General features: G+C 26.2%; 1 long non-coding RNA gene across 1 annotated transcript; it reads right to left on the reverse strand.

The window, feature by feature from the left end:
• Positions 1-12,708: 12,708 nt before the first annotated feature.
• LOC149986603 (uncharacterized) lies at positions 12,709-14,324 on the reverse strand. Its single transcript, XR_016500115.1, has 2 exons — positions 14,144-14,324; positions 12,709-13,632 (listed from the first exon to the last, which is right to left on the reverse strand). It is a non-coding gene; the product is annotated as an uncharacterized LOC149986603 (long non-coding RNA).
• Between the last annotated feature and the right edge of the window lie 3,381 nt (positions 14,325-17,705).

Genomic DNA, 17,705 nt, shown 5'->3' on the forward strand with positions numbered 1-17,705 from the left:
TCCGAGCTTCATGGGAGGATGTTAGTCGATTCTAGTGTATGCTTTTTGACATTTTCGTTCTTTTCAATAGTTCCTATTGCTTACTCCTACTCCCCACTTGTTCAGTGGAAGGTGTCATTATATCTCTTGGTTAGTAGGTTGCTTTTGATTTGAGCATTGTTCCTGAAGACTTTGTCAATTTCATGTATTTTGCTTCCAATTATGTTAGTCTATAAAGTCTTGTAAAAAGTCCCAGTACGTGAAATTTGTCTTGCGAATCTTATCTAAATTCAATACAGGACGTGCTTTTGAGAGCCTTCCAACGTCTATGACGGGCCATAAATTTTGGAATTTAAGAAAAATGTAGATAGTATGCTGCCATATGTGTTGCTTTGAAACTTTTTTTGAATGCTTTTTAAGTCTTTTCTTGGAAATCAATGTTTAACAGAATAACGAAGAGTCTATCTTTTTATTTGATTTTTCAAATATGTTGTCTCCATGAAATATTATGTTGATGTCCGTTGATACCAGTTAGCATCAAGATTTTTTTTCAAAGTTGTAATGTCATGCATTCTAACAATAAATTTAATTGTAGTTTATAGACAAAAATAAATATTTATTTATTTATTGGATGAAAAGAATGAATGAAACTTTAATCGATTTCAAAAACATAATATATGGTTCTTTTTGTTTATCACAATATTTTTAACCTTTCTAACAAGAATGAATGATCTTACTAATTTTTTAAATTTTTTGCATATATATATATATATTTTACTTAGTGTTATTATTACTTGTATTATACTTTGAATTATAAAGTCCATTGTTAAAACATCCTAACAATGATATTAATGATTTATTAATACTTATTTTTTATTTTTATTTTTTTGATACAAAAATAATGTATCTCCAATGTATTATTGAAGTGGTAAAAGTACAAACTAAACTTCTTTTATTCCAAAGGCAAAGCTTGTAATACCAAAAGAAACTACTAGTTACTAAAGCTAATTTAATTATACTTTTGAGTAAAATCATACTACATTTAATGGCTTTGTCATCTTTAGAACTTAATATGTATTTTATCAATTATGATTTATTCTATTTTCTCATCAAGGTAGTTTCATGTTTTGGGTGTTTTGTCAATTTGTTTTGACAAAATTTGGTAGAAATTTGTCAAAACAAAAGATTAGAATTTATCTTTTCTCTTAAAGTACAAATTATCACATCTTTGTGCTATATAAGTCAAATGAACATTGTCTCTTTACATTAATGGAAGTAGGATCAAATATAATTCCAATTAAACAACAAGTCTTGATCTAATAGTAAATTCCATTTGCATATCATTAGAATAATAGTAGTTATATTACTTTAAAATAATTTTTTGTTAAGTTTGGTAAAGTATATTATGATTTCTTCTCTAGTAACAAACAAATATAATAGAAGATCGAAGGTTAATTTACTAATTAGATTGTAGAAGTCCATACCAAATTCTTCTTTTCTTATTGGCTTTATTCTTAGAACAACTCTAACAATTTTCAAAAAACTTGTTAATTGATTTTTATTATATACTAAGTTATAGTTGTCATGTTTAAGAGAAAGTTTTTCATCCAAGTAGAGAGTTCTAAATTAAATGTCAACTTAATAAAAAAAACATTTTAGAAGGTTTAGGTAAGACAAACCATTTGTTTTCTTTTATACCTATGTATTTAGTACAAAGTTGGAATATGGCTTTTGGGCAATGATTTGTCACCAATTTATATAAGCCAATCCAATTGTGGGATTTTAGTAGAGCATTATAGTCTAGTAAGTATTTCTAAGAATTAGAAAAGTGAATATGAAAAAAGTTCCAAATAGAACCATAATGGTATAGAATTTGGTATGTGGATATTACTTTTATAGTAAAAGAAATAATACTTCTTTAAAAAGATTTTTATTATAATAAAGATTATTTGAATGTAAGATTGTAACTTAATAGGATTATAAACGAATATCAATTAATAAAAATTGAGAATCCTAGTGTAAAAAAATTCTTCTAAACATTATAAAAAGAAATTGGAAGATTAAGCCAAAAGAAATTATACATTTGTATCCACATCTTTTCAATTTTGTTTTAGATTTTTGGCCCACTACTCTATTTATGATTTGAAATGAGTGACTAGACAAGATTTGATATCTATAAGCCATTGATTTAGTGTTTATCATTCTAAATTGGAAAAATTATCAAATATTTGTATGACATAGTTGAATGGCTTTTTCTACTTATTTGGACAATAATAACTAAGTAACTTCTTTTAGATCAATGATACTAAGACCACCATCTTCACAATCCTTATAAAAAATCAACTATGTCACTTTGGACTAAATTAAAGAAATAGTGTACCATCATAAGTTTTTAATTATAGATATAATTTTACAAATAATCTTCGTCAAACAATAGTTTAATTTGGATGTAGTTCTATAGATCGTGTATGTTTAAAGAAATACCAAAAGAAGCACCTAATAGTTTACTAATATTTCTATAGGATGTCCAAATCTATTCAAATTTATTTGTTTATGCTTGTTCATTAGATTTTTTCAATTACCAATAGGCAAAACATTTAGCCCAATTAATATTAAGACTAAAAATCAAGCTAAAATTACTTTATTTTTTTCTATTAAATAGATTTTTTTTCATCTTTTCTTTTAACAATAATAATAGAGTCATCTCCATATTAACTTATGACTTACTAATGAGGGCTCTAAATATATACATATATATTTATATATATATATATATATATATATATACATTCTATAGATTATGATTTTTTATTGTATTCTAAATAATAATATTAAATATTTTTTAACCAAGTTATAGAAAAATGGTCCTAATGTACAATCTTGTTTCTTTTCTCTTTCTATTAGAAAATATTTTATAAAATTATTATTAATGGAAACTATAATACTTACTCTTTGGAAGTTAATTTTGATCATATGATAGAAAGAATCATTAAAATCAAGTTTTTCTAAGACTTTCAACACAAAGTTCTACAATACTCTATTATGTGCTTTAGAAAAATTATTTTTTTTATAAAAAAATAGAATATTTTGATATTTTAGTTAATTTTATGGTATCCTGAGTAATAAACATATTATGCAGGATAAACCTTAGAAGAAAAAATATAATTTGGTGAGAACAAATTACCTCCATAAGTACTAATTAAAATATTTTTGGAAGGATTTAAGCATAAATAGGTAGTATTAAGTGACGTAATAGGATTTTAGTTACCAAACATAGTTTTATCATCACCTTTGTATAAGAGAGTAATATGGCCTTTGACAATACTATTGAAAGACTGGTCATTAGTTAAAGTTTGATTTACTATTAAGATAAAATTAATTTCAATGATATATTAAATTTTTTGGAAGAGTTCAATATTAACACCATTTGGACTTAGCACTTTGTTATTAGTTATATTTTCAATAATGTTTTGAATTTTTACAAAATAAACGGCTTAAAAATATCACTAATTATTCTTTTTTTGATTTTTTAACAAATATGTTGATAAGAAGATTTTTGACTTCTATGGATTCTATGTTTTTTTTTTTTTTTTTTTTAAAGATTAGAAAAGAGATTTTTAAAAATAAATTTTAAAGTCTTAAGAAATTCCTTATAACACAGTTTTCAAGTTTTTGAATTCCATGATACAAAATTTAGAATGATTTTTTTAAATAAATGCATAGAATTCTTTGTCAATGCTATCACTTGTTTTTCTTTGTTTAATATTAATACAAATTATTTTCTCTTATTTTTTCTAATTTTAAATTAGTTTAAAAATACTTGAATATTTTTACAAAAAATTTGCAAGCCAATATGTTGACGATTTTCTTAAAGAATTACAAGAATAAAAGATTGCTATACTTCAAAGAATAATTAATGATATTTATATACTTCAAATAGTCTACAAAAAAAAAGTGAGATTTTAAAAAATTCCAATTTTTTTTATTGATTCTTGTAAGAATTCTTTCACAAAAGAATATTTTGTCTTATGAATATTCAACCATATTTTAGTCTCTTCCAAAAATATAAGAAATATTAGAAGATAATAAATCTACTAAATCTAACCATATTTATTTACATTCTTGATATTTATTGATAGCATAGAAATTGACTATAGCCATAGAAGAATGGAGATACTGTAAAAGGTGATTTAAAAAATCTTGTTGTGTATAACAAAGCTAATATTGTGAATCAAATGTTTAATCAAAAGAGAAAATAGGATGAAAATTCTACTACTACCTACCTTATTAAAATTATTCATATAGCTTGTTTAAACTTTTAAGATAAAGAAGCATATATTATACTATAAGATTTAACTAAGGTCAGGTGTTCTTGATCTACAAAGTTTATGTTTTTTAATAAGTTGTATGTGACACTTATATAAAATAATTTAAATATAATCGCACAATTTTAACTTTTAAGGCATTATTTGATCATTTATATTATAAGGGATAGTTTTAAAATTTATAAAATAATAGAAGAAGAAAATTTGTACTCTATTGCATCAATTATTAGTTGTCTTTTTAGAAATTTGAAATTTTCTTAGTCGTGTAATGCTTGTCTTCTCTCACTCTATCTTTGTAATCTAAGAGATCAGGTTGGAAAAAGAGCTCTATATTTGTTTCTATTATCATTGTCCTCTGCAAGTTTAAAATCAATATAGTGTATATTAACCAAATGGTTTAAATGATTGCTTGTCTCCCTAAGAATTGAAATTCTAAGGCCACCAAGCTTGTTATGAAAGAATGATGAAGCTTGTTTCTCCTTCTTTAGAGAATTTGATATCAGGTTTTGACTCTTTTGGCAATGGTGATGGTTTTTGATTTTATTATAGAAGCTATTAAATTTTGTTCAATGGTCAAAATTCCATTATAATAGCGATATTGAAAAGAAGCAATATGGACTTGTGTTCAAGAAAGAAGGTTTCAATCTTTCTTTCAAGCTCAACAAAAATTAGTGACGGGGCTTATAAAAAGACATAGCTGACTTATTGTCCTCTTAGGTGCACGAGGTCTATATGGTCATATAATACAAAGTACTATTTGTTTTCATCTTAACAATTGGTATTTAACTAAAATTAATATAATAGTTATATATATATACCTATCTTATATATATAATATCTTATATATATATATATATATATATATATACATATTAATATATATATATATATATATATACATATTAAAAATATACTTTTAATTTGTTTTGTTATCTTCATCACAATTATACCATGTGTATTAAACAACAAATGTTATGAGCTTTAAGTTTTTTAATATAAAAAATTAAAAATTAAAAAAACTTTGCAAAGAATGGTTGTAGTTGTACTTTTGAAAGAAGGTTTTTGAAGATTTTTTTTTTTTTTTTTTAAATTACTAAGTATTGCTTCAAGTTTGTGATCGTTATTTATTTATTTATTTATTTTATATATATATATATATATATATATATATATATATATATATATATATTAAGATTTAAAGCCAAGGCCCTCAATAAAATAATATTTAGATTAAGCCAAAGATTACACTTTCAAGCTAAGAGAAGCTCTAATATTATAAAATACTAATCAGTATGATGAATAGACACAAGCTATAATGTTGCTACAAGAAGAATAAGAAATTTAGGCAATACTAGAAATATATAATAAAAGTGGAAATTAACACTATATGAAATTATTTCTTAGTAAGATATTATCATATATATATATATATATATATATATATATTGTTAAAATAATATATTTATTTTTGATTTTTTATAAAATTTATACAAGTAATAGAAGTTGATAAAGACATAATTTTTTTAAAGATAGAATATATATTGATCCATATAGTAATTGTATATTTTATTGGTAAAAAATCTTGCAATAAAATATTAAAATAATAATTTCTATAATTATATTTTAAAATAATAATAATAATAATGATAATAATAATAATAGAAAAAAATATTAAAAAATATAAATTTTAAATAATTTTTTTAAAAACTTCATTGCAAGAATACTTCATTTGTCAACATATTATATCTTTATAAGAATATAAGAATAAGAAATACAAATTTCCAATTATAGCCCAAAGGCAATTTAAAATCCAAACATAGTTGAAGCATTAGATTCAATTTAAGTTCCAACTTAGGTCATATTAAAGGATTTACTTCATTAGTTTCTATAGATTATTCTATAAGTAGTAGCTAATTTTAAAAAAATTAGAAGCTAGTTTATATAATAGAAATTTTATAGAACAAAGATTCTACTTATTTTTTAAATAATTACGAATTAAAAATAAATTAAAATAACTAATATTTAAAGAAAAAATTAAGTACTTATTGTAATAATATTTTTATTTACTTTTATATTATAATTTCAATCAACTATGCTATTTATGTGAGATTCTAAAAAAAAAAAAATTATTCAAAAAGTGTCTTTTTAATTTATTTTACTTTAAAAAAATCATTTATACAAAATTTTACAACCACAAAAAACTATACTTCTTTAAAATCTTGGTATATTTAATAATACTTCTAAGACAAGGTCTTTCTAAAACATTTACCTTAAAGTTCCAAATTAAATTTGTAGATAAGACTTTTAAGTGAAATTTAAAATAACTACAAATAATTTTTTTTATAATTGTTTGATACAATATAAATACTAAATTAGAAACTAAAATTTGGTTTTTTTTAAATAAATTTAAATATTTTATCAATTCAAAAATTTTAATTTTAAAATAATAAGTCTTATAAAAGATTTAAAATAACATAATATGATTAAAATTATATTAATTATTTTTAAAATAATATTTTTAGTATTTTATAGTTACTAAAAATATTTTACACTCTGATAATGTGTAATAAGTTTAATATTCTAAATAAATTTTAAAAATATTTTTTTAAAAAAAGAAAAAAAAACATGTTAATTATTCTTAATAAAAGACTTTTCTAAATAAGATAGTGAATATATTAAAATATTTGTTGCAATAAATAAAATAATAACTGAATAAAATATTTTAAAGACTTTAGTCAATTAAGTAAATTTCAAAAAAAGAACAATATGTTTACTTATATCCACAAAATTTTTGTTATACTATGAATTTCTAAAAGAACCTCATTCAATACCTTTACACGACCTTTAATGATATTTTCTATTTCTTCATACATGAAAAGTGTATATATATACATTTCTTATACAAATATTAGTACATTAAAGAAGTAGAGGCTATTATATCATATAACACAAAGATTTCATAATCATTCATTTATAACTAGTCATATAATTTTAAATCAACAATCATAAATATTTACATATTTTTTATTTTTTGAATAAATAAATTGAATTTACAACCAAATAAATATTTTTTAAAATAACAAAAGCTATAAAAAATATTAAGAAGGTTAAAGACAAGCCACAAATATTATTGCACCACATGCAAATGCCATAGAACAAAATTCAATTCTACATTTTATTTGTAATCAAATCAAAATTATTCTATTTAATTTCTTGATATTTTTTTAGATTGCATATTATTATAAGAGAAATAGAAATATTTTATTTACTTAAATTTAATTTAAAATAATTATTATTTAATATTAATTATAGGATTATATATTTAAACACATACTTTTAAACATGGTGTTATGAAAATATTTAATTATATTATTCTTGTAGTGAATTTTAATAAAATAAATTATAGATTAGACATAGCTAATAATTATGATTTTAAACTAACTGCCAATAATTTAGCATCTAATTTAATTTATAGATTTAAATAACTTGATTGATAGTTAGTAGAAAGCATACAGCCACCAATACAAAAGCAAACTTTGAATCGAATTATTCTTTAATATGCTCCAATTTTAATATATAAAACTTATACAAATATTACTATTTTAAATAGTGATCAGTTTTAATTTATTAACATTTCATTTTTTATTTTAGTTTATTTCTTAGTAAAATTTGGCTACATGTTTTAAAAACTCAAGGTTGAATTTCTTTTTAACAAGAATATTATTTCTAATAAATCATTATGTAAATAAATCTAAGAAAAGTAAAATAAATAAAAAATGATAACTTGAATTAGATTATAATAGCCATTTATTTTTTAAAAAATATATTATTTACATTATCATTAATAACCTGGTATATAAGATTTTAAAAATTATAACATATCAAATAATTAAATTAAATTAAATTCTAAAAATAATTCTAAAAATAATTCTAAAATTATTGAAAAGAATAAACATCATAACACATAGGTTTTAAAATGTATTAAAATTTAAGATAAAAATGAGAATTTCACTAATTTTTTTAAAAAAAAATAATGGTTTTTTATTTTAAATTATCATGAATAAGAAAATTAAACATATAAATAATTTAAAACTTTCTATGTTGATAATTTTTTTAAATTAAAACTATTTTTTTTGGTATTTAATAAAATCTAATATAATTTCAATTTTTAGTTAAATTAAGATTTATTTTTTTAATTTGTTATATATTGTATGCTTAGAAATAATCTTGTATATCACATTTAATACTTTTACAAGCATCAAAAGTATTATATATATATATATATATATATATATATATATAATATCCTTTTTATTAATTAACATCATCTATCGTAGGAAAAATAATATTAATTATCTAAGGTTATTAAATATTAAAGGTAGTGTATTAAAGGCAAGACCAAAATAGATCCTTGATAGGGCCCTACAATCTTAATTGTTTGTTTTTTCTTTGGTGACGATGTAGTCATGCCTGCCCCATGGCCTTACCGACCATGTGGCCCTTTTTAATTACATTTTTTAATTGGCAAAAGTAAAAAAAAATCAATTAATTATTAGAAATTGAAGGTTATTAATTCTGCACCATAAAATAAAGTTGGCTACCAAGGTTTTAATTGATTATAAGGTATTATTAGTTTTTAATAGATTAATTACTATGAAGAACAGTGTAAATATTATGTGTGTGTGAATGAAAAATATTAAATTATTAAATTTAGATTCTAAAATATATATATATATATATATATATATATATAATTTATTCAATAAAAAATAAAATGATCATAAAAATAATAATCTAATATATTACAAATATTAAAATTATATTTTTATATGTCACTAATAATAATTTATTTAATATGGAATATTCTTATTTAAAATTTAATTTTTAAATTTTATCTTGGTACTATTAGAAAGTAAAAAAATTATTTTATTTTCATGCAACTTAAATAGATCTTTAAATTTAAAAGTTATATATATTGTAAATTTATTTTTTAATATGATTTATGTATCTTTTTCTTGTAACTCATCAAATTTCAGAAACTTTAAAACATTTTAATCTTTGTTTTATGGATTTTATTATTTAATGTTCTATAATGTTTGTGAATACAATATAATTATATCTAGTTAGATTGCAAATTATAAAATTTGAAAACACACAAATTTGGATATCCTAGTAAAAGGAATATTTTAGAGTACTTATTATAATCATAATATACTAATCTCTTGGTTCTTCTTATTTAGAAATTTGTACAGTATATAAGATTTCTTCTTTTTTAAATATTTTTGTGTTACAAAATGTGGTAAGATACATTTTTTGATATCTTGAAATTAATAATTTTGAAACTCGTCAGTATTTTTATTAGCAGTCTTTCTATTATTACAAGGGCTAAATAATAAACAGTTTATAAATGGTCAAAACATAAATATGTTTACAAGATTCTTGTTTTATTCATTAAATTATTGTTAAAATACATAAACTTAATTCTTCATCTCTTTTTTCTAATTATCCTTACAAACTAAATATAATTAGAATAAATTATTATATTTAATAAGTAATTTTTAGTAAAAGTTTTAAACATCACATTTTACTATTAATTTATTTTTGTGTGTTTCTTTAAACTCTTAATATACCCATTATAATCACAATATATAAATTATATTAATAAAATAACATTTAAGACATGAGATTGCACCAATAAAAAATGTATACCAAAAATTTACATATATATTAAATTAAATTAAATTATATACTATATTAATGTTAAGTTAACTCAATTGATTTTTTCATCACTTTAATCACAACCATATTTGTATGATACAAGGATAAATCTCATATAGTCTTTTGATAGAAAACAGGTGAAGTAGGAAGGCAGTAAGTAAATTTTTTAACTAAAAAAAAATATTACCATATATGTATGTGTATATATATATATATATATATATATGTTTTTTTTATTCGTTTTTTTTTTTTCAAACCCCAACATTAAAGAATGTATAGAGAGGGATATACTTATGTTTCATTTTCTTTCTAAGCACTATGTATGCACATGACTGATAATTTTGATGATAATATTTTGGAATTGAGTTTTCTGTTAAATGAATCTTGTAATTTTTGGTTGTGATTTTGTTTGACAATAAATCACCTAATTTTTTTTTTTATCAAGAATATAATTAAATTAATCATACATTTTTAACTACTTCTTAAATGGTGTATTGGTTTTAAGATTTGTTTACAAATCTGCAACTGTAAACATGTGTAGTTAGAGTTTTACTTTGTAAAGGATGCTTAATTGAAATTTAACAAAATATTGGTTGGAAATAAGTGTATGATTGATTGTGTATATTAATGACAAAGCTAGACTCACTCTTTGAGGAGGATTTTGACGGATTCTACCCACTTTGAAGTCAACTGTGCAATTCTTTTTTCTTTTCACCTCTTATCTTAAACTTCGGAGTTTAAAATGACAATGGAAAAATAGTTTTTTGTAGGGTTGCAATCAGTTTTGTGTAATTTTCTTGATTATTTGTGTTTCCTTTATAATAGTTTATTGTTGCTGGATTTACAGATGTCACTGCACAAAGTGTTCCTTCAAAAATAATGATGAGTATTATTAATTGTGTAGGTAATATGTTTAGCTTAAAATTCAATGAATTCATTTATTAAGTAATTGATTAGCCAAATCAATGTTAAATTTTTATTTTTTTATTTATCTAAAATTGGAATTAATTTTAAAAGTATTATCTAATTTGCAAAGTTTTTTAATAGCTTCTTTAAATAACTTTTAAGTATTTGTAATATGAACTTTGACATGAAGAATTCTAAACGATTCAAATTATAAACCATATTTTGTAAAAAAAATAAAAAAATAAAAATTATATATATATATAAGCATGAAGTAAAACTATATTAAAAAATATGAATATATGTTAATCCAATAGGATTAATATATATATATATATATATATAAACTTAAATAATAATAAAAAATGAAATCTTATAAGATAGTATTTTATAATTAAAAATAGTACAAAAATTATTGAAAATCAATGAATTATACGAATTATTCAAGTTTCGAAGAAAAGAGACAAAATAGAGAATGAAAATATCATCTTGTTGCAAAAGTATAGTCATTTAGTATGGTACATCCAACCTAATTTTAACATAAAGTGGACAAGGGCACAACGAGACTATGACAAGCTCTTCCACTCTAGTGCAAGAAACTTTTGTGAGCTTCTGAAGACTAATTTATTTTATTCAATAATAAGTTGTTGTCTCTAACCTTAGATTAATGCAACAAGATCTGAGTCTAGTAGTAATCTCAAACAATACACTTTTTTATCAGCAATGATATATGCAATGCATTATAATGAATGTATGATGGCATCAACAACAATCCATGCATCAGCTCTAAAAATGTTGTCATATGCCATGAAATATACTTAAGAATGCACCAAATATTTAGATGTAGAAGATAAAATAGGATTTGCAATAAGAAAGTTCTAAAAACTTTAATAGAATTTGAAACAAACTCTAATTAAATTTTAACAATGTTAATCTATCTTTAATCAAATCCAAAAGAAGTCTCAATGAAATTACAAAAGAAACATAAAGAAATTATAAATTAACCTTAAAGATATATATATATATATATATATATATATATATATAATAAAAAAATCCTAAAAAAAGCCTAATATAATTCTATATTAAAGATAAGAATTCAAAGAAGATATATAAACAAGTGAAAAATGAATCAAAAAGAGATGACAAGAAAATAAGAAAATAAATATATTTAATAAGAAACTAGAATGGCTATTTCCAAATGCTAAAAAATTAGAAATTCTTGAAACTAGACTAAAAGCAAGAAAGAAGTTGATAAAAGTGAAGAAGGATTCAATCTTGCTTTTATATATACTATCTATCTAAAAGCTACGTAGCAATGTTCTATAGGATCTCCAATACGTGTTTAATTTGTGAGATATATGTCTTAACTCGAAAGGTAGGTTTTTTATAAGATTGCCTCATCATTAACTTATATCACAAGCTATAAATATATGTGACACGTGGCTAATTTGTTGGCCAAGTTTCTAACCTATCAATCACCTATAGACATGTATAAAAAAGAAATTATATTTATGACACTTCTAAAAAGCTTCTCAACACGATATTGTCAAATTAATTTACTTTTATTTATTTATATCTATTTATATTATCTAAAAAAGTATAAGTATATATATGATATTATCCCCTCTTATAGAGATGAGTTCCACAAAAAGCAATGATCACATGTTGAGGAGATCAAAGATACAACAAATTATATTTGTGACATAGTTTGATTATGTTGTGTCAAGGACAAGAACTCGATGAAAGCTAAAGAGTAAGTGAGACTTTTCTCAAAAAGAAATAGGACAAAATAGAAATGTGTATATTAAGAAAGAAACTGGAATGGCTATTGCCAAAATACAAGAAAACTAGAGACCCTTGAAACTAGACTAGAAGCAAGAAAGGAGTTGACAAGAGTGAAGAGGGCTTCACTCTTGCCTCTATATATACTATCTAACTAGAAGCCTCATGGCGATGTTCTATAAGACCTCCAATATATGTTGACTTTCTAGGCCACATGCCTTTGCTTACAAGGCAAGTTTTCTATGGATGGACCACGTAGTTAGCTTGTTCTTTAAGCTTCCAACATGTGTGGCACATGGCTAACTTGTTGACCAAGTTTCTAGCCTAAAAGTCAACTATAGACTCCTATAAAGTCAAAGCAACGTCTATGAAGCTTCTAAGAAGCTTTTCTAGAAGATATTACATAATTAACCTACTTTTATCTATTCATATAGGTAATTATATGTATGTCCGTGACATTACCCCCCCTTCTAGGGACGAGTTCCACAAGGAGCGGTGATTATATATTGAGAAAATCTAATATGCGGCGAATTGTATTTGCTACCTACTCTGATCTTTGTTCTCTTCGAAGATAGGTGATGGGTCCTCTTAGCCATCGATAGTGTCCCATTCCAGGGCGAGAAGACCACCCTATTATTTGATCACTGTTGAGGCCTTCATAACTTCCTTCAAATAATATATTTGAAACACCATCAGGAGTCGTTCCTATCTCCAATAATATCACCAAACATCGAGAATCTCTTCCAAGGTCGTGATACCAAATGCGTTGTATCTCACCATCTATTCGAGGAAGAACATGTCGTTCTTGATGATCTTCATCTCGGTTGCGTCGTCTTGAAGGTTGTGACAATCGCAATGTCTCATCCGGTAAGTCAGCAAATGAAGGTTCTTGAGTTGAATCCGCTGGTTGTTGGCTCTCCATCTAATTAGCGTCACAAATGCAAAGAAGTTACAAACAAGGATAGGAAATTGAATGTTATCTTGCCTCAATCTTGTCTCTTTTATAAGAGAGGTTTTCATCTTGGTTTTGATGGATGTCGTTGATGAAAAACTTTGACTTTAGCTGATGCATTTGCTAGATTCCTGGATGGCTCCCATGTGCGCTCACTAATATCATATCCGCGCCAATGAACAAGATATTCCAGCTTATTTCGGCGCCGCCTTGAGTCTAATATCTCTTCCACCTCAAATTCTTCATTATTATCTACTTCTATAGGAGGCGGTGGCATTTGTCTTCTTCCTTGTATATCCACTGTCTTATATGGTTCAAGAAGAGACACGTGGAATACAGGATGGATCTTCATTGACTCCGGTAGATGTAACCGATATGCAACTGGGTTGATCTGTTCAGAAACAGAAAAGGGGCCAAGCCTACGATAGTCCAATTTGTCACAAGGTTGAGTGGTCTTGATATTGCAACGAAGTAGCCATACCTTATCACCCACGTTGAGTTGTGGTTGCTCTTTACGATATACATCTGCATTTATCTTTTGTCGTTCTTGAGCTTTCTTCAACTGCGCCTTCATTATTGCATGTAACTTTGACAACCGATTTGCCATATCTTCTACTGCAGGATTATCAACTTTTGAAAAATCAAAAGTATCAAGTCGTGGATGATAGCCATAATTGGCAAAGAAAGGTGTTTGTTGCGTGGAAAAATGTACTGTATTATTATAAGCAAACTCTGCCAATGGCAGAAGGATTGTCCAATCATCTTGTTGGTAGTTGATGGTACACCTTAAATACTGTTCCAAGACTTGGTTTACGTGCTCTGTTTGTCCATCAATTTGAGGATGGAAAGCTGAAGATAGCTTTATGTCCACTTTTAAAATCTTAAAAAGAGTCCTCCAGAATCTCGACACAAATTGAGTTCCCCTATCCGATATGATATCTTTAGGTAATCCATGATAGCGATAGATATTATCAATGAAAAGCTTAGCTGTTTCTTCACCTGTGATAGATTTTGTACATGGCATAAAATGTGCCATCTTGGTGAAACGATCTACTATCACAAATATAGAATCATAAGATCTTGAGTTTGGAAGATCTGTGATGAAATCCATAGAAACAGAAGACCATGGTTGTTCTGGTATAGGTAATGGCTGAAGAAGTCCGTAGGGTCGATGTCGAGGAATTTTTGATCTTGAACAAATATCACATGATTGTACAAAGTCTTTGACTGACTTCCACATTTGTGGCCACCAAAAATCTCTTGATATGAGTTCCAGAGTCTTATTATATCCAAAGTGACCTGCTGTTGGAAAGTCATGACGTGCTTGAAGAACACGCAAACGTGCTTTTCCTTCTGGAACATATAGGCGTCCTTCAAAATATAATAGATTATTCTTGAACTCGAACTTAGAAGAATCATGAGACTTGGAAGAATTATTCTCGATATCATGAACAAGAGGGTCTGAGGACATACTGGACTGGATTTGCTTGAGAAAAGTTGAATCAACAGTCAGTGTTGATTTCACTGCTCGGAGATGAAATTGCTCCGGTTTCAAGAGGACCGTTCTTTGTTGCTCAAAAGCTGCATCTCCTTCTTTTGGTGCAAAATAAGAACGTCTAGACAGGGCATCGGACAAACCTTGTTGTTTTCCTGGCCGATAAGTGATAATGAACTCGAATCTTGACAAAGACATACTCCAACGAGCTTGACGACGATTCAACACGCGTGCTGACATGAAATACTCGAGGTTCTTGTGATCTGTATACACAGTGACTGGACTAGAAGCACCTTCTAGATAATGACGCCATTCTTGAAAAGAATCCACGATTGCAAGAAGTTCTTTATCGTGGATCTCATAATTGATCTCGACTGCTGAGAATTTTCTTGAATGAAAAGCTATCGGATGAAGTTTGTCATCTGTTCCCATTTGTGATAAAACTGCACCCAAGGCAAAATCCGATGCGTCTGTTTCCATAAAAAATACCTTGGAAAAATCAACACGATATAAGACTGGTGCAGAGACAAACGATGTCTTCAAGGCTTCAAATGCTGCTTCCGCTTCTTGATTCCATTGGAATTTATCTTTACTAGTCAAGCGTGTAAGTGGAGCTGCAACTCGTGAGAAGTCTTTGATGAAGATCCGATAGTAATTGGCAAATCCCAAGAAACATTGGACATCTCTTACAGTCTTTCGAATCTTCCAATCCATGATTGTTTGGACTTTCTTAGAATCCATCATAAGACCATCATTTGAAATGATGTATCCTAAAAAGTCAACTTGAGTAGTGTGAAATACACACTTTTCTATCTTAGCGTACAATCCTGCATCTCTAAGTTTTTGTAATACTTGACGAACATGTATTTCATGTTCTTCAACATTCTTAGAATAAATTAGGATATCGTCTAGGTAGCAGACGACAAAATTGTCTAAGAATTCACGAAATACATCATTCATGAGATGTTGAAAAGCAGCTGGTGCATTCGTGAGTCCAAAAGGCATGACATTGTATTCAAAGTGTCCGTACCTGGTTCGAAACGCAGTCTTCCATTCATCTCCTTCTTTGATCCGTACTAGATTATATGCTCCTCTTAGATCTATTTTTGTATAGATCTTAGCTTGATTTAACTGGTCAAGGAGTCCTGATATCAAAGGTAATGGATACCTGTTCTTGATTGTGATCTTGTTGAGTCCTTGATAGTCAACACACATTCGTAAAGATCCATCTTTTTTCTTTACGAATAAAATTGGAGCTCCTGTTGGAGATTTTGAATGGCGTATGAAATTCTTCGCTAAATTCTCGTCAATATATGTCTTGAGTTCAGCCAACTCATCTTGCGATAAACTGTAAATTGGTCCAAATGGTGGCTGAGTTCCTTCCTTGAGATCGATTGAACAATCGTATGGGCGATGCTCAGGAAGAATATTTGCATTCTTTTTCTCAAAAACGTCTTGATAATTTTGATATTGACTTGGAATGCCACTTGAAGTCTTTACGCTTTCAGAAATAGGTGCAGTATAAATAGCAAAAGTTGATCCTTCTTTTGCTGCGTGTATAAATGCTTTTGTACCTATAAGTGCGGGTTTTACTATACTAGACTCATGGTTTTTTACTTGATTAATAGAACTGTTACTAATGCTCTGAGGAAAATCAAGTTTACGAGAAATCCAATCTATTTGAGGATTATACTTTTCTAACCATGATAAGCCTAAAATTACTGGATTAGAGGGAGATCTAATTATATTAAAAATTACGCAACTACTATGACCATTTATTACTACATCTACAGGAAGTGTTTCGTGAATTACATCTCCAGAAGACAACGGACGACCATCTATGACTTCTACGTGTACAGGTTTAGTTTTTTGTATTAATGATATTCTATGACATCTAGCAAATTCTTCATCTAAAAAACAAGCTGAGGCTCCTGAATCTATCAAGGCAGAGGCTTTGTAATTATTAGGTCCTAAACGCACATCTATTATAAAACAAGGAGATGGTTCTGAGGAGAGGATAGGACCTTCATTAGAAGTTGTACAAGATTCCAGCCGCACGGTCCCTATTGTAGCTGGACGTACTCGTTTTCCGACATACTGTCTTCTTTGACAGCCGTACTCCTCATTTTGTAGTTACGTCGCTTCTTTGGACAATGTTGAGCAGTGTGCTTAGGTTCTCCACAATATAAGCACAATCCTTCTTGTCGACGACGAGACTTTTCTTGCTCAGTAAGAGGTTTGAAACGTACCGCATCAATTTGCATATCCTCTACTTCCGAAGGTATGTGTTGAGGAGACGTCGGTGTTGCCATTGAATTGTAGTAACGTTGAGGCCCACTTGTGCGACTCTCGGATCGAAATTCAAAAAGTCGATTGTCGCACTTCACAACAAAGTCAATTGCTTGACTCAATGTTTGAGGATCAGGTAAATTAAGCATCAATTTCTTTACCTCATATTGTAATCCGTAGAGAAATTGACTCACAAGTGCGGCATCATCCCACTTGATATCAGTTGCAAGTTGTCGAAATTGCGAAGCATATAATGTTA

The sequence above is a fragment of the Physcomitrium patens genome, chromosome 22 (genome assembly GCF_059467195.1).
Source record: "Physcomitrium patens ecotype Gransden chromosome 22, ASM5946719v1, whole genome shotgun sequence".
Lineage (NCBI taxonomy): Eukaryota > Viridiplantae > Streptophyta > Bryopsida > Funariales > Funariaceae > Physcomitrium > Physcomitrium patens.